Below are 18,982 nucleotides of genomic sequence, written 5' to 3'. Positions count from 1 at the left end.
TCTCTTTCCGTTTGTTTTTCCCACTCACAGGAGCATTTAACAGGCATCTAAATGTGAATACTTTTTTTTTTCTGTTCTGATTTTCCTAGTCAAAGCCAAAGGTACCAGCATATAGCTGCATTGCTGTTTGCCATTCGAAGTATCCAGAGGCCGTCTTGTACGAGTGTCCCGTGAAGATGGATGGCACTAACACAAGGTAAGGTAAATGTTTTCGTTCAGAGCACAGTTCAAGTTAATCAGGTAAAATGCAGCGAACAGAATAAGGAGGTACGTATGTGGTAGAACACAGGACGATGTGACAAATGACTTCAAAAGGAGCTTTGGTCTGGTATCTACACTCTTCCTTGTAAGGGTACCTTAATGTAGAATGTAAGCATGCTGATAGAGAAACACTATATTTGAAGAGAGGTGAGCTAGCATGCTGATCGGATTCGCAGGAGTTTGCAGTGTCCATCATTAGTGCAAAATAACCGCATGCGTAATCAAATGTCAAAATAGATCTTGGCCAGTAATCTTTATAGCACATGTGTATGAACTGTATACAAGTCCCCGCATTTTGTTATTTTCAGGACAAAACCATTTGCTGACTAAACCCTTGGCGGACATCACCTTTAAGAAACATGTAATTAACAAGACGGTGCCCGTTAAGGCTAAGCGACAACTTCCTCCTCATTTGAGAACAGCTGGGCAGTCTGGGCTGTTGAAGTTTAGGGTTGCGATTGCCACACATGCACCTGAGCTGGTGTGGAACCGTTACACAGAGAGGCCAGCACCAGCCCCATCAACGACACAGAGGGCATGAATTCGCAGAAGTGCCTCACATTGATCAATGAATATTTCAAGGAGGAGGTGTCGCTCACAGCTACCGAAAGGGCGGATATCTGTGCAAAGACCGTAGGCCAGAATAAGAACCCTGCATGGTTCACAGAAAGAACCGGAAAGCTAACTGCTTCAAAGTTCCGCAGGATACTGCACTGCCTGAAGCCAGAAGGGCTTGTTAAAGAAATACTTTACCCTCGCAAAGAAATAATGAAGAATGGTGACCCCAGGCTCTACGGAATACAAAATGAAGCAAAATCAGTTGAAAAATATCTAGAATTCATGCAGCTATATGAAAAAATATAGATGTCCTGGAAACAGGATTGCATATTCATGAATTGCATTCTTTCATTGCCGCATCGCCCGATCGCCTTGTGAGAGATGGCAGTGAGGATGGGCTTCTAGAAGGCAAGTGCCCCGCTTCGAAAGCTGGCCAAAGAGTTGTTGATGCCTGCTCTGACAAAGGTTTCTGCTTGGCAGTAACTAATGGTGAGGTCACCCTGAAAAAAGACCATTATTATTACTACCAAGTACAAGGACAGATGGGAGTCGCGAAGAAGCCATGGTGCGACTTTGTAGTCTTCACAGACCATGCTGACCTTCAAGACTCCATATCAGTGGAGCGTATATATTTTGACGCAGAAATTTGAAAAGACATACTTCAGGGCCTGGTGTACTTTTATAAGGCTGCTCTAATTCCAGAACTCATGACACGACGTATCCGATGCCTTGGATTTCTTTACACTACAGGTGCAGGCTACGTGTCCTACAAGAAGTATGCTGTGGGGTTTTATGTAGTTGACCATTGTGGTGAGAACAATCTGAAAATGACTATCACAAGGCTGACGCACACATAGTGCGTTCCTTTGCATCATAAAGCTTTAGTGAATGACGACACCCTTTAAGTGCTCTGAATAAATATACCGCATGCTTTCGTGTTCTATTACATGGTGTCTGTCTCCACTTCCTTCCCATTATTTAATAGTGGTCGCCTAAAGTTTGAGAGAAATGCACATGTTGTGAAAATTGCGTCTGCTATGTCTACATGTTTATAGGTAAGGGTCTGTCCAATAAATGGAACTCCTTGATTCTTCTTATGACCCTTTCAATGTGCACCCGTGCACTTGCAACATGCTTTGTGGCTTCAAAATACTTGGCACTCATCTGCGCTTCTCCAGGAATACGAAATGGAGGCATATGAAAGACAACACCACGTGGCAGAAGGTCATCTACCTTGAATCCCTTGTCAACTATGATGCCATCTCTTTTTTATTCGAATAGATCAAGTACTCCAGACTGTTGCACAATAGATCTGTCACTGGTACTTCCCCCATATAATGGCGACACAAAGCTAACATAGCAGTCAGGTGTTGCGCCTACAACACATTTCATTGTGTTTGTGAACTTGTAGTGGGAGAAAGTTCATCTCTGGGCAGTTAAGCTTGGGGGCTTTTGTATACGGATTTCTGTTGTGTCAAGTATTATACGTGTGTTTGGGTACCGTCTAAAATGAAGTGGCATGTGCTGTTGTACTTCAGGAAGTGTGGGAAAGCTAGTTATTTCAGTGAGAACCTTCTGCAATATAAGTACCCATTCTGAAAATGTACGACTGAATGATGGCATTGAAATTAAAAAATTGCGAGCAATCTCTCGTGTGGCCATACCTGTCCTTAAGCGAACCAGTACTGCATACATCTGCTCGGCAGCACTGAGTGACCTGCTCTTTATGTCTATTGCAAACCGAGGGTTATTTTTCAAAACTAAATTTAGTATATCCTAAAACACTTGCACAGAAGGCAATCCTGTGTAATATAACATATGCTCAGTACCTTGCATGTTATCGAGGCACAGTGTTGTAGCCTTCAGCTCGTAGTAATGTGCTTTCCACTGTATTGTTTGTTCCTCAGCAGCTTTTAGCTGTACTTCTAGCTTTTGCACCTTCTTTCTTTCTGCACTTAATTGGCTTTCAAGCAGCATAATACGCTCTAGAGAGAAATTATTCGCCTTACAGCTCTTTTCGTGTTCAGCTGGTACGCTATGCAATACCGCACTATCTTCACAGGTCGTAGAGCCTAATGCATTGCACTTGCTGCTCTGCTTAATGGTGTTCCTTGACAAAGAGGTGGAGTAGATGCCCCGGCAACTGGTTGACAATCCTGTGGTGTCCTATTTTGCCCTGCTGCTATACTCGGTGGGGTCCTCTGTTCAACAGCTGATGTGGTTGCACCGCTGCTGGCTTGGCCACTTGCATTTGCCAGTCTTGAAGCTGATAAATAACATTAAAAATATATTTCACGACAGTGTAACAATGTGCGATTTAAGATTAATAAAATAGGCGAAACATCAAATATAAGAACTCTGTACTACTCATAAATAAGTGACCACTTAACCTCCCTTTGCTAGAGAAAGACGCATTAAAAATGGGTTGGTGTTTAGAGAAGGGAGCATCTAGCTGCCGATACCGTAACTGACTCGCCCAAGACGAAAGCGCGAGTTATTTTGCGGCAGAAAGAGCAATCGAAATTCGCTATTCAAGAAGCTTCACTCGCAAACACTGCACGATGCTGCTTAGCATCGGCAATCGCACGACAGCCGGCGTATTCAGCATTACGCGGGTGATTTCATGATAATGAAAGATAATATCAAGTGCCGAATACAAAATGAAAAAAGATTATACTGCAAGGTCGTAAATGCTGACAGTTGACGAATCTCAGACAGCGTCACACACAGCCTATACCTTGCCGTTTCTTCACTCTGTCAAAGCGAGCGATTGACCCAGGGCATCTCATTGGCGTGTGCTTGAAAACCGATGGTAGGTAGTCCGGGTGGGGCATAAAGCGTGAGGGCGCTCCTGAAATAAAAATATGACGGTTAAACATCTTGAGTGTTTCTGTTATTAACGCGTGTACGACACAGGTTACACTGCGCTAACACAACCGAAACTGCGTACTAAACAAATGCACGATCGCCGACCTGCCACGGTCCCGCTCGGAAAGAGCTCGAAGTTACACTTATGCGCTCAACAGACACGCTGTTCATCAAGTAATAAGGAATATCAAGTCACTGTTTCTTTACCTGTTACGAAGTGATTGCTGCAGACGCTAGAGTTCGCTGTCGGTTCCCACGGCGATCCGTCGGCGTTGACGCGATGTATTGCTTGCACCCATTTCTTTCGTCTCGTTGCTTGAAGCGTCGCGGCAGGAAATCTAAAAAATCGCACGTTTGGAGGCTTTCCGCTGGCATTACTGCAGCCTACGGCAGCACATCGCTGTGGCATCGCAAAAAAAAAAAAAAAAGCTATGATCCGGCCTCCAAGGAGCAGCGCGGCCAACACGGAGAGCCCGTACTTTCGTTCTTTGGCGGATGTCACCAAAAATGTTTCGGGCGCTCGCCGCTAGTGTCGCTGTCAGAGTACTTACGGTGCGCATGCGCACAAGGCAGCCATGAAAAAGGCCCATTTCATTCCGCAACTCAGGGGTGATCCACGGTTTCCGAATTTTTCGAGATTGTTTACATGTTTTAAAGGGAAAGTAGGAGTGGTATAGCTCTTTAAAGAGATCAATAAACTTATCATAGGCTTCATTGGCATTATTAAGGCAAGCAATATGCGTAAAATCAACTTGCTTAACAGCATCCCGAAAATTATCAAGAGTAACACTGGTTATACGTTGGTGTGTAACACCTTTTGGCTGTTTTAGTGTTTGGGTTACCGTCTCAATGCACAAGAACACTGGTAGATGGTCACTGATAGGGCATGATAAAGCACAGGTTTCGAATTTAGGATGGGAGAAATTAGTAATGAACAAATCTAAAGTAGACTGACTTTCAACTGTTCTTCTAGTAGGTGTTTCCAGCACATTCATAAAACCATTCGAAGCCAATAACATCTTAATTTCTCTAGTACAATGATTATCACTGCTCAAATCGATGTTGAAATCACCTCCAGCAACAAGCGTGTAACCATCGTCTGCTACATAACACAAGAAATTGTCGTAGAATTTAAAAAAAGAAGCTACACTTCCGCTTGGTGGGCGGTAACAGACAGAGTAAAGAAATTTACCCAAACACAATGACATTATCTCATAATCCGGTGTAATTGTACTGAATGGGCTCAAAATTTCACAATTTTCATTCGCATCCAGCAGTAGTGCTACACCCCGCCACGACCAACAGGTCTGTTAAGGTAGCATGATCTATAATTTGCCATTCTATAGACATTATCTGCGCTAGTGCTCCATGTTTCACTCAACATTATCACAGAGAACTTGAATTGAAATTCACTGAAGAATTCTTCTAACAATTCTGCTTTATTTTTCACTGATCGTGCATTGATATGTACCGCTTTAATGGATGCAGATGAAAAAGACGAAGCAATGCGGTTCAGGTCATTTGGAAGGTGATACGGACACTTTATCATTTTTTCTTCCTTTACGTACTGTGCTTACGTAGTACTTATTTAAGATCGTCCAGGTCGTTTGCTCCTTTGATATGAATTACATTCATTCCTTCATCTTTGCGGACGAGGATCTTCCCATTCGTACGCCAGACAAAACGATAACCGCTATCTTTTGCCCTTTCTTTCGCAGTTCGAAGAAAGTCTCTGTTATATCGAGTCATGTTTTCCTGGATGATGATGCGCGGTTCACCATTTTTGGCAACAGATTGTGTTAATTCCTCTATTGGGCTTTTTGCTGACGACTGTGTTGTATATCGTATGATTTCCTCTGATATTGACACATCACTACTACAGACTAACCTTAACAATATGTCTGATTGGTGTAACACATGGAAAATGAAACTCAACGCAACCAAGTGCAAACTAACGAAAATTTCTCGTAAACTTTTCACTAACGCTTGTGGATATAACATAAATGGTTCCCCTCTCAAAGAAATGACTGCTTACATATACGTAGGGGTCCACATCCATTCTAACCTGTCTTGGCAACCACACATTAATTATGTTGTCAGTAATGCCAACAGCATGCTTCGATACCTGCGCCGTAGATGTTCAATGGCCTTTCGTGTGAGATTCGAAGTTATAACGTGAGAACGACTGAAGAAACCGTAAGAAATGGACGCAGCGTGAAATCAGGGAGAAGGAAACTTGGCATAGGACAAACCAAGATGTATGCACTGAAACATAAGCAGGGTAATATCATCAGTAATCTCGAAAGTATAGTAAAAGCAGCGGAAGAATCCTATACTGACCTGTACAGTACCCAGAGGACTCGGGATAACTCTATCCGAAACAACAATGAAAGGATACAGAAACTCTTCCTATAACTAGCGATGAGGTCACAAGGGCCTTGTAAGACATGGAACGGGGAAAAACGGCAGGAGAAGATGGAATAACAGTCCATTTAATCAAAGATGGAGGAGACATAAGACTTGGAAAATTGGCGGCTCTTGATACGAAGTGTCTATTGACTGCAATCGTCCGAGAAAAGTGGAAGAATGCATTCATTATACTAATTCACAAAAAGGGAGACCTTAAAGAATTGAAAAATTATAGGCCCATTGGCTTACTCCCAGTATTCTATAAAATATTCACCAAAATAACCTCCAATAGAATAAGGGTAACACTAGACTTTAGTCAACCAAGGGAACAGGCTGGCTTCAGGAAGAGATACCCTACAATGGATAACATCCATGTCATTACCCAGGTTATCGAGCAATCCGCAGAGTACAATACGCTTCTCTATATGGCTTTTATAGATTACGAACAGGCATTTGATTCAGTAGAGTCACCAGTAGTCATAGAGGCATACGTAATCAAGGAATACAGACCGCTTACTTAAATATCTTGGGAAATATCAACAGAGATTCCACAGCTACCTTAGTTATCCACAAGAAAACTAGAAAGCTATCTATAAAGAAAGGGGTAAGACAAGGAGACACAATCTCTCCAATGGTATTCACTGCGTGCTTGGAAGAAGTATTCAAGCTGTTAAACTAGGAATGCTTAGGAGTAAGGATCGACGGCGAATACCTCAGCAAGCTTCGGTTTGCCGATGACATTGTTCTATTCAGCAACACTGCAGACGAGTTATAACGAATGATCGAGGACCTTAACAGAGAGAGCGTGAGAGTGGGGTTGAAGATTAGTATGCAGAAGACAAAGGTAATGATGAATAGCCGGGCAAGAGAACAAGAGTTCAAGATCGCAAGTCAGCCTCTAGAGTGTGTGAAGGAGTGCCTAGGTCAATTATTCACAGGGAACCCTGATCATGAGAAGGAAATTCATATAAGAATAAAAATGGGTTGGATCGCATACAGCAGACATTGTCAACTCCTGACTGGAAGCTTACCGTTATAATTGCAAAGGAAGGTGTACAATCAGTGCATTTTACCAGTGCTGACATATGGGGCTGAGTCTTGGGGACTGGCAAATAAGCTCGAGAACAAGTTAAAGACCGTGCAAAGAACGATAGAACGAAGATTGCTAGGCATAATGTGAAGAGACAGAAAGAGAGCAGTTTGGATCCGAGAGAAAACGGGTATAGCGGATATTCTAATCGACATTAAACGAAAAAAATGTAGCTGGGCAGGGCATGTAATGCGCCGGTTGGATAACAGTTGGACCATTAGGGTTACAGAATGGGTACCAAGAGAAGGGAAATGCAGTCGAGGACAGCAGGAGACAAGGTGGAGCGATGAAATTAGGAAATTCGCGGGCGCTAGTTGGAATCGCTTGGCGCCGGACAGGGGTAACTGGAGATCGCAGGGAGAGGCCTTCGTCCTGCAGTGGACATAAAACAGGCTGATGATGAAGGAGATGATGATGATGAAATGATAAATTAATGGAGATGAAAGTGGATGAAAAGCCAACTGGCCACACATGGCACAGACGGTTCCTGCAATGAGACAAACGCGTACACAGGAGAACACGTGGAAAGTATGAGCCCTGGACTTGCAAGGGAAGATACTGAAGGTATAGTGTTCGGTCTGACCACTTACATTGCGTACGCGTCTTTATGTGTCGTAGGCTTCCGGTTGAAAAATTTGCGCCAACATAGGCCAGCAAAATTCTGTTCTAAAAGCTGGCGTTGAGCACAAGAGCGTGAGCCCTTTTACAAGAATATTGCAGAGTGCTACATCTAAGGTTTTGAGTACACCACATCACTAAGAATACTAAACGAGTGAATTGCAAAGGAAAAACGTGAACTCTGCTTTCAAGATTGTAATATTTAAAAAAAATGAATGAACGCAGAATCTGAGTTACAAACTTAGCTTGTGTAGTCAACCATTATGCATTGTGAAGGTTTGTATATCAATTGTAGATGTTTTCTGCTGTTCCTATGCCTGTGTAGCATTTCTGTCTGATGATTCAGCTGTCATGTGTGTCACAATAAGAAGTTCTAGATGGGATGGATGAGTGGCATCAATTTTTCTGAGCACATATAAAATATAGAAAAATGTACACAGTGACGATCATGACGCAAGCTCTGGCTTCAGCAAATGACTCTATCACGTTGTTCACGATGTTTAACACACCGCTTGCGGTGCCTGTTCAATTTCAACCTGTTCAGTAACGTCGTGTATTAAAATAGAGAGTAATTGCCGCATTTGTACGTAAATAACGCGACTACGAATATATCTCTCAGAAAAAGAAAAAAAATTGCTTATTATAGAAATTACCATACCAGCAGGAATCATTACTACAAAAATAGGGAACAACGCAAGAAAGCGGATGCCCGCAAGGCTTTATTCATCGTTACTTCGAACTGTCGTAGCAACATGAAGTGAAAGGGCGGGTGCTGGATTTATCCCTATCGGCGAGAACGACGCTCTCGTCCGTAACATCGACCAAGGTTATTGGACAAACATCCCTTAAGAAATTCCCGCTACGCAATTGAACACGGCCAAGCCTAACGAGGATTGCGCAGTGATGCACCGTGTGACTTCGAAAACCGTTCACTTGAGGTGCCGCAGAGCAGCGCCTATCGTATATTTCCCGTCAGTCGGTGAGTAAACAGTGATGCGCACTCACCTTGCACTCGCTTAATATGTATGGCGAGACCGTTCATAATTTAACCAAGCGTGCAAGTGCGATTGGCGAAGCGCCCCGCCAATATATTTTCTCAAAGCGTGCGACAATAAATCGACGCAGGAATATTTTTTATCGGCAACAGCAACATGCATGTGCGGGCTGATGCAACTTCTTAGAGGTTTTTTTTTTTATTTTTCATCACGGGACCATAAGCAGAGGAAGAGCAGCGGGTATCCCACGGCCGCCTATGCTGGAGCTGCGCTCTTTTGCATTTAGCAAATGGCCGCCGCAGTGTTCATTCACTTCAGTATGCATCGGCTGGGACTGCCATTCCAGCAGTTTTATATAACCTCCTTGGAGTGGGGGGGGGGGGGGGGGGGGAGCGTTATGGGAGCAGCGATTGAAGCGCGACTACGTGAGGAGGGAACAAAATATTGACGAAAAAACAGTTTTTAATCAAAAGATACAGTTTGATTTCATTCGACGAAAATAAAATTCCTAATCAATGTTACACTGGTGCAGCGAGGAAAGAAAATGCAGCTGAGTTTACTTTATAAATAACAATAAATACTGCTTTTTCAGCGCCCGCTATAAGAGGGGGTATTCGCGCCCCCATTAATTGCGATACAATTATTGGCCTAGAATATTTCTAGGTCATTCTAATATAAAGCAGCTTTTGAAGTGTGCAGAAAGGCACGTTTGGGAAGTCCACCGGCTACTGTAAGCCCCTCTCACACGTTGTGTTGTTTTGCTCGTCAATGTTTGTCTGAATTGTGGCAGTGCGGTGTTTGCAAGCTCTTTCATCGTAGATCTACGTGTTCAGTTGAACGTAATAAGTTACAACCACCAAATAATTGTTTAATTTATCTGCCTTCCATCGGCTGCGCTAGCTGACGAGCTTGGCGTGCGACGATGCGACCAGTATTCAAGACTCAAAGCTATCTTTGGCCTACAAAGAAACTAGCTTCTGTGCATTGATGAGATTCTGAGGAATGTATGACTGACGTTTTGCTGCATCAATATAATAGCTCTAAACGACCATCGAGTCGAATTGCGGAAAATTTGAAAATGCAACTCTAATGAAAAGCCACGAAAACAAATTGACGTCATTTCTGTCCATACCGGCTATGGCGTTACAATATTTTTTATTCCGCCGGAGGTGTTCGTTTGTCGACAGATGGCGCTTAGTCCCATGAAACGCCGATAAGCTGCCAGGTTTTGAACGTATTGGCTTCCATGGAAGCTTGGCTACCGGCTAGATATACCTTGAGATCGGCATGGAAATCAATCTATTTGTTTCGGAGCTGTCACATGCGTATCTGCTCCTAGTTCAAGATTTGAAAGCATCAAATCTTTTGCTTGCGCTCTGTTCGCGGCAATTATTATTTAACAGTTCTCACAGAGAGGATTTTATGCCCTGTATGGATTGGGGTCGGGCATGAAATAAGTAGTAGCTGGCGTACGCCGTCGTCCGACTCAGCCACACTGAGGACGTTGTTGAAGGGAGGGACTTGTTCTCATCGAGAACAAGGAACATCGGATTTATTTACCATAGCTACATGAAAGGTGGAGAGCGTTACATTTCATCATGTCATCGTAGTCGATCCGCCTTTGAGGGGGAAGGTTCACACACTCACTTCAGCACTTTGGTTTCACTGAACACACCGAGAAGAGTGGGTCGTAGTAGACAGGAGTTGATACGCTTCACCCGAGCAGGCACCTCTTGATTCCAGAGCTGAACCCGCTGCTAGCCGCCGCATCTGTCAATTGACTTTGATGACTTCTGGGGTCTATGAGAAACTACGGCAAAATCCCCTTTTCCCGGAGTTGCCTTGCTCCAAGTAGACGTGAAGGCGACAGCGAATAAACCAAAAATACACGGTCGTGCCTAGACTCGCTGGTGCCGGGAAAGGTTCAAAGGTAGCTTCTCCGAAGATAGCTACTCCCGCAGGTAAATCGAAACAATTGCAGCGGGCCATGAGAGGTTTGCAATTCAGTACCCCTGAAGGCCGATCGTAACAGCTCCGCCATTGCCCGGAAAATCTCGACTGGCCAGTGCTGATAACCGCTGGGCAGGAAGATAATGGCTGGTGGCAAAGGGGGAATGCCTTGGCTTGCAGGGACCAGCTGTGAAATGATGACAACGCCAAAAAACATCCAACAATGGACAGGCAACTGCAAAGCGAACCCCACAACATGGTTTTGTGCCGAGATGGCGTATCTTGGATCCCACTCTAGACCCGCTAGGCTTCAAAGAAAATATAAGGGCAGAAACAACAAATGCTGCACTTCGCTACGCCAATTTTTGAAGTAATTTCGTGCTGACAAATTCAGCAATCATGGATGGAGTCCTGCAAAATGAGAGGGGACCTTCTTGGCTTAACAAAATTAACAATACCAACTCCAAAATTTAGGCGGGATCCGGAAACGAAGAATTCAAATAAGCCTGCTCAAACCATCCACATTGCTATGCAACTTTCCCTTTTTATAACTAACGGAGAAGTTGTACTCTTGGAGAGTGAGGCTCCATCGGAGCAAGCGGCCATTTTTGTATGACATTTGATTGAGCCACGTCAGAGGACAGTGGTCGGTCTTGAAGATGAACGTCGCTCCGTACAAGTAACACGACAACTTCTGGGCTGCCCAAACTAAACAAGCGCATTCCTTCTCTGAAGTGCTGTAGGCTTCCTCTCTTACAGTTAGTTTACGGCTGGCATAGAGGATAGGATGTTTCTCATTATCGTCGCCGACCAAAGTACCACGCCCGTATACCCATGTCGCTTTCGTCAGACTGAAATAAGAATTTTTTTTTGTGTAGTCTGGCGCGTGAAGCACAGGACGAGAAACCAAAATCGTTTTCAAACTTTGGAAAGCATTCTCTTTGTCCTTATCCCAGTGTACGTTACTCGGTGCTCCCTTTCGGAGGGCGTCCGATAAAGGACTTGCTATTTGCGAGTAATTCGCAATGTACCGTTGATAGTACCCCACAAGTCCCAAAAATGAACGAATGTCTGTCTTCGTCCGCGGTTGTGAAAATTCTCCAATCGCAGCTATTTTCAGCTCGACCCGCCGTCTCGTGTCCTGACTGACAACATGGCTCAGGTAAGTAACCTGCGAGCAGCCAAACTTACACTTTTCCGCCTTCATCGTTAAGCCTGCTTCCCTCAACCGTGAGAACACCTGTTGGAGGTGCGATACGAGCTCTTCCAGCTGTCCGAAAAAATTGCTACGTCATAAAGATATGGCAAGGCGAACTCCTGCATTACTTTAGGACAATATCCATTAACTTATAGAAGCTAAACGGCGCATTGTTCAGCCCGAAGCTGAGTGCGAGAGGGCGAAAAGTGCCTACAGGTGAGATGAATGCGGCATAGCGGCTGGCACTTTCTGAAAGGGGGACTTGCCAGTACCTCCCCACGAGATCTATAGTTGAAATGTATTTAGCAGCACTAACTCTTTCAATTCGTTCGTCAATGTTGGGTATCGGATACAGCTGATCCTTAGTGATGGCATTTAACTTCCTGTAGTCAACACACGGACGAGGGTCCTTGTCCTTGGGTTTCTACCAGTATTACCGGTGACGTGTACTCACTCTCAGCGGGCTCAATAACTCCCAACTCTAGCATACGCTATATCTCTGCCTCCATAATTTCTCTCTGTCGTGGAGACACCCTGTATGGCTTTGATCTTACGGGTTCGGTTGATGTCAGCTCAATTTCATGCGTTATTAGTTCAGTTCTACCTGGCCGATCGCTGAATCTGTCGATATATTCCCCTAACAGCCCTCTTAGCTCATCTAGCTGCTCGGGTCTTAAAGCGTGCGAGCTTACCGAATGTTTTACTACTTCTTCTAGGCCAATTTCAGAGTTGGAGGCCGCCTTATACTCCTTAAACTTGGTACCAGTGCCATCCTGCTCTTTGATGACATAGTTAACGACTCCGCTCCGTTCTACATACGCCTTCATCAAATTGCAGTGATATATCCTCACCTCCTTCCTGCGACCGGGCATTTTCAGAGCATAGTTAGTATCTGAAAGTTTGTGCAGCATTTTAACGGGTCCGTCCCAGTGAACTTCAAGCTTCTTCTTTCTTGAAGGTTTAAGGATCATTCCCTGGTTTCCAGCGTTAAACGTACGAAGCCTCGCATTCTTGTCGTCATAGAATTTGGCGTTCTTTTGAGCTACTCCCGTGTTTCTTTCGACTAGTTCTTGGGTTGCACTCAGCCGTTATAGCAGATTTAGGCCCAAACAATGAAACGTTCCTTTCCTTCGAGCGCTTCCTAACCTTACGTGAGGCCTCCTTACAGCGAAGGACCGATGGAGGAAGCAAGCGTACTCTGAAAGCTCCCTTCACCCGTCCTCACGTAAGGAGCGGTTGCCGCCATGCCTGGGTTCGAGATTATCTCTTAAAAGCTGTAGGCGAACACCAGAACACCGCTATTCAATAAAAAAGGTTGTATCGTCACACAATCTTTAAGTTGATGAGCTAATATAGAGAAGCGTGGACGCTTTTTTCTAGTTTTGTTTATTAAACCTAAAGAAGTAGCGTGTTACGGTGCAAAACTTGATGTGATCCAGCAACGCTGGTACGCCGGCGTCGTGCAACGCCTAGCAACGCTTCCATGCCGCACGCGTGACTGAAACGAACGTGCCTGGCAAAACGTACCGTGCTCGCGCTTCTCCGAAGGTGGGCGACAGCACGCACGCGCAAGCAAACGTCACGTGGTTAAGCAGTGAGGCGAAGCGCTCGTTCAGGGCCAGGAGCAGCGTAAGGACGCATGAAGGTAGCTTGGTCCAAACAATAAAACGTTCCTTTTAGGTGTGTGCGAATATTGAAATTTTCGATTACGAATGCAATACGAATAAGGCGAAGAACTCTCTTCGAATATCGAATCGAATATCGAATACATGTGTAGTATTAAAAAATTGCAAGAGAGGTAACAATAGCTTTATTACCCTTTTAAAAGTAACATTGCATTTTACAAGGTTGCTTCAAATTAAAGAGGTACTCAATTATAGATAATGGACTCAGGTAATGCCCTCAGTCAGGTAAAACGCTTGTTACAGATTGTCGTGAAGGAAAATTAACTGCTCAATATGGCCAGAAAGTAAACGCTCTCTATGCACTGTCACATTTCTACCGGTAGAAAAGACTCTTTCACTAGGAACTGAAGTGGCAGGGATCGCCAAGTACTTCCGGGCGAGTGCACTTAAAAGCGGGTACCTGAAGCGGCCAATGGACTGCCACCACTCACAAGGATTCATGCCCCTTTCCAGAAGAGGCTTTTGCGCGTAGTCTGTAACTTCCCCCTCAGGGGCATATGCCAAATGTGTCTTCTCTTTGTTCATCACTAGATCGTCAAAAGCATTCCATACACTCGATGCCACCAGTGGACACGAAGTCGACGCTGTCACGGCGGTGTCCCCACGGTGTTCCACGACGGCTTCCTGGAGCTCCCTTGTCACAAGGTTTTTCAGCCAGATCATCTGACCTGATGAACTGTGGCCATAAAGCGCGGATCAAGAAACATGCCTAGGCTGGCCACTTCATCAAATTTCCACTCCGCACAAAGAGCCTTGATACATTTTGAATCAATGTTAGCAAACCCTGAGTTGCCTTTGCAACCTTCAAGGCAATGGGGCATTCCAAAAATAATTGGAATTATAAAGCTTGGTGAAAAAGAACCCGAAACTGATCATGTCTCAAATGCCTGAAGCAGATAGACTGAAACAGAGCATACAGATAATGAGCGGATCATGCGAAGTTCTTAGTTAATAAACATGTTCTTAGGAGAATGCGGAGCAAGCATACAATTGGTTAATTGCTCAATTATTCGCAGTCTATCCGAATATTCGCCGTTTCCACCGTTATTCGGCCGTCCTCGGATATTCGTGAATTTCCGAACATGCATTTATCGAATCGAATACGCTTCGAATATGGAAAATATTCGATTCGTATTCGAAATTCCGAATATTCGCACACCCCTAGTTCCTTTCCTTAGAGCGCTTCCTAACCTTACGTGAGGCCTCCTTACAGCGAAGGACCGATGGAGGAAGCAAGCGTACTCTGAAAGCTCCCTTCACCCGTCCTCACCTAAGGAGCGGTTGCCGCGTGCCTGAGTTCGAGATTATCTCTTCAAATCTTTCCGCGAACACCATTATTCTATAAGAAATGTTGTATCGTCGCACAATCTTTAAATTGAATAGCTAATATAGAGAAGCGTGGACGCTTTCTTCTAGTTTCGTTCACTAAAGTTAAAAAAAAGTTGCGCATTACAGTGCAAAACTTGATGTGCTCCAGCAACGCTGGCACGCCGGCGTCTTGCAACGCCTAGCAACGCCTAGCAATGCTTGCATGCCGCACGCGTGACTGAAACGAACATGCTTGGCAAGACGTACCGTGCTCGCGCTTCTCCGCAGGTGGGCGACAGTGCGCATGCGCAAGCGAATGCCACGTGGTTAAGCAGTGAGGTGAAGCGCTCGTTCAGGGCCAGGAGCGGCGTAAGGACGCATGAAGGTAGCTTTGGAGCTACCTTATGCTGAGGAAGCACCAAGGAAGCCTTCAGCGAGGGCCCCTCAGTAAGGAAGCTTTCAGAGTGACATAAGGTAGCCTCACCCCAATGAAGGCTTCCTTAGTGAGGTAAGGAAGGTTTCATTGTTTGGCTTCTTATGCTGAGGAAGTACCAAGGAAGCACCAAGGAAGCCTTCACCGAGGGCACCTCAGTAAGGAACCTTTCAGAGTGACATAAGGTAGCCTCACTGCAATGAAGGCTTCCTTACTGAGGTAAGGAAGATTTCATTGTCTGGCCCTTAGCACATATTCTACCACTCCTGGACTCTCTCCTCTTTCCTCCCACATCTCTCTTAAGATTCTCAGTGGAGAACGGAGTGTCCTCCTATAGACTAGTTCTGCTGGCGAGAACCCTGTAAGCTCATGAGGAAGCGTTCAGAAAGTAAACAATGTGGCCGGAAGACAATTCTGCCAGTCCTCCTTGGACTCGTAACAGAGCGCCCGCAAAACTCGCTTAAGCACTCAATGCCACCTCTCTGCACTATTCGACTGAGGGAGATGGAACTGCGTAACAACTTTACTCCGCACTTTTGTAAGAATGTGGAAGTCAGTGAGATGGTGAGTACTGACTCATGATCCGCCTGAATTTCGGCTGGAAACCCAACTCATGCGAATACTGTCAAAAGCACGTCTGCTACTTCGGTGGAGCTGAGATCCTTCAGAGGGATAGCTTCCGGAAACATTGTAGCAGGAGACAGCATGGTAAACAAGTACCTGTAACTCGATTTTGTTTTTGGTAAAGGCCCTATCGTGTCTATGACAAATCTTCTTAAAGGCTCTGGTATTACGGGCACTACCTTTAGTGGAGCTTTCCATATTTCTCCTGGTTTACCCGAGCGCTGACAGGCGTCGCATGATCTTACAAAGTTATCTACGTCTTTGAAACACCCAGGCCGGTAGTATTTCATAAGCAATCTTTCCTTTGATTTGTGTATGCTTAGGTGGCCGGACCACGCATTTCCACGACAGAGACTCAAAATGTCCTCTCTGTACTTAGTAGGTACGATTAACTGATCTAGAACCCTGCCCTTTCGGTCTGTGTAGGGCCGATACGACAATCCTCCACTCTCATGTATCGTCACGTTGCGCCTAGCAATGCCTTCTTTAGCTCTGTGATGCAATTTAGTTAAGCTATCATCATTCTTTTGCATGGCTGACAGTGACTCTTTATCCACACGTAAGAGCTGATCAAAGTTCTTGGAGGCTGGTGATATTAACGACCGTCTCGCTTGCGATTGCGTCAGCTGGCTCTTCCTGCAGGCGTGAACTTTGACACCCTAGCGATACGCTCTCATTGAGGTGGTCAGCTGGCAGGCTTTCTTCAACCATTTTTTTTTGTTCCTCGGGCTTAGCTCGGATGCGGTTACTGAATTTACCTCTTTTGCTACTTCCGCTGGAGCAGCTTGTGCATTTTCAGCCGAAAGCGACCCGATTTTACGAGCTTGGCCTCGCGTCAACGCCTGTACTACGCCCTCTCCCAGTTTAACCCCTTTTTCACGTAGTAACTGATCCGAACGTTTCGAGAAAATGTAGGGGTACTGCAGCGACAAAAATTTGGAAACTGCAGCTTCAGTCACGAGCTCCCCGAATGGTACATTGATTTTCACTTTGGCAATAGGTAGACACGCTGTGTCATTCTACAACCTGTTTAATCCATGCTACTTCTCCAGTGAAGTCATCTACCGTCACATAAGACGGATGGACAACGTCCATAGTGGCAGCACTGTCTCGCAGCACGTGGCATGGTTTGCCATTAACTTGCAGGTCGTGAAGATATGGGCTTAAATGTTCCATATTCTCGTCTTTCTCATCTACGTAGGAGAAGACTACTACGTTAGGCTTCCCGCAGTTTACAGTGATATGTCCGAGTTTGTGGCACTTATAGCAGTGGATCGGTCTAAAAGATTCTTATTTTCTTTCCTGCTTTTTTTGTACGGCTTCCCAGTTTGATTTCTCCTTGCTCTTTTCTGAGGCCTTTTCCTACACGTCTACAGGCTCCGGTCGTCTAGTCTGTGAACCCGTTTTCATCGGAAATAGTTTCCGTGGTCCATTTCGACCGTCCTAATTTCCGTCCTCGGCGTTCAGCTTTCTACGCGTTGCGTGCTCTTCGGCTGATTCAACCGCTCTTTCCACGTGTTTACATTCCCTCTGTCTTGCACCCATAGTTTGACAGCATGCGGGATGTTTTTGTGGAATGCATGCTCTGGACGCATGCATTCAATGATCATGTCTCTGCCGTCGTACGCTTCTGCGCCTTTCAGCCACTCGACTAGGTTTGCCTTTAAGCTATATGCCAACTCCGGATATCCCTCACTATCCTTCTTGCCCGTGCTTCTAACCCTCTGCCGAGAAGCTTCGGCTGAAAGGCAGTACTTTTTCAAAAGACTAGCCTTAACTTTCGCATAATCATATGAATCCTACGCACTGAGTCTGGCGATTACTTCCGCAGCCTCACACGGTAAAATAGACAGCAACCGCTGTGGCCATGTACTCGGACCGAAGTTCATCTTTTGGCAAGCCCTTTCAAAATTTCCTAGGAACAAGCCTATGTCGTTCCCGATTTCAAATGGCTTTAACAGCCTGTCCATGCAGTATGATTCTGCCTCAGTTGATCGTCCCAGAGCCCCTTCACTTCCTTGAGGCAACTCCAAACGTTTGCTTTCAAGTTCAAGTTGCATTTTTCTTAAGTCGTGATCTTTGTCGCGTTCCTCTCTCACTCTCTGTCCCCTCCTTCTCTGTCCCGTTTTTCTCTTTTTTTTTTGAAGTTCCAACCCCATTTCAATTTCTTCCTCACTGACCTGTTCGGAAATTACCTTCAATAATTCCGATTTTAGCACTTCCTTGCGTACATCTACGCCGAGTTCCTCACCAACAATCAACAATTCGTCTCTCAGCAGTGTCCTTATAACTCCATGATTGCTGCTTTACTGCAATGGTCCTGCAAGGAAAACACAACCTAGCTAAGAATCAACAGTCTAGCTTCCCTACTGTTCTAAACAGAACAACCACAAAATGAAGCCTAGAGAGTCAAAGCAAGAAGCAAGCACTCACCATCGACCCAACACCACGTCGCAAAGTCCGTCTCACCGCTGTCAGCCAGTTGTAAAGTTTTAGGGACAATCCCACCGCTGCCACCAGTTCTCATGATTGGACTCGGGAATGAAATGGATGGTAGCTGGCCCATGCCGTCGTCCGACTTATTCACGCTGAGGACGTTGTTGAAGGGAAAGTCTGCTTCTCATCGAGAACGAGGAATATGGGTTTATTTACAGTATCTACATAAGGACGTTGTAGTTCCCCAGTCTAGCATGACTGCGAGAGAAAGCACACTCAGTAGCCGCACAACAGCTGCTTATAAACACTCTGTCCTCCCTAGATCCCTAGGTGAGGGAAAAGCGGCGATTCACCGCCAATTCGTAGCGTCCAACGTCTTCGTAGTCATCCCGCCTTTTAGTGGGAGCGTTACACGCACTTCCACACAGGTTTTACTGACCACGCCGAGGTCCGCCGACCCGCAGACAATGGCCACCGCGTCCGTCCATGACCTCTAAGCCCCGTCAGACGGCCGCGCAAAATATCTTCCACGGGCGCTCCTGCTGCAAA

General features: G+C 45.3%; 1 pseudogene; it reads right to left on the bottom strand.

Moving 5' to 3' along the window:
• Positions 1–1,740: 1,740 nt before the first annotated feature.
• Positions 1,741–18,524, bottom strand: LOC139052247 (uncharacterized; annotated as a pseudogene).
• Positions 18,525–18,982: the final 458 nt, after the last annotated feature.

The sequence above is a fragment of the Dermacentor albipictus genome, unplaced genomic scaffold (assembly GCF_038994185.2).
Source record: "Dermacentor albipictus isolate Rhodes 1998 colony unplaced genomic scaffold, USDA_Dalb.pri_finalv2 scaffold_20, whole genome shotgun sequence".
Classification (NCBI taxonomy): domain Eukaryota; kingdom Metazoa; phylum Arthropoda; class Arachnida; order Ixodida; family Ixodidae; genus Dermacentor; species Dermacentor albipictus.
Note: the sequence above shows the minus strand (reverse complement) of the source record. Positions and strands in the feature narration are given on the sequence as shown.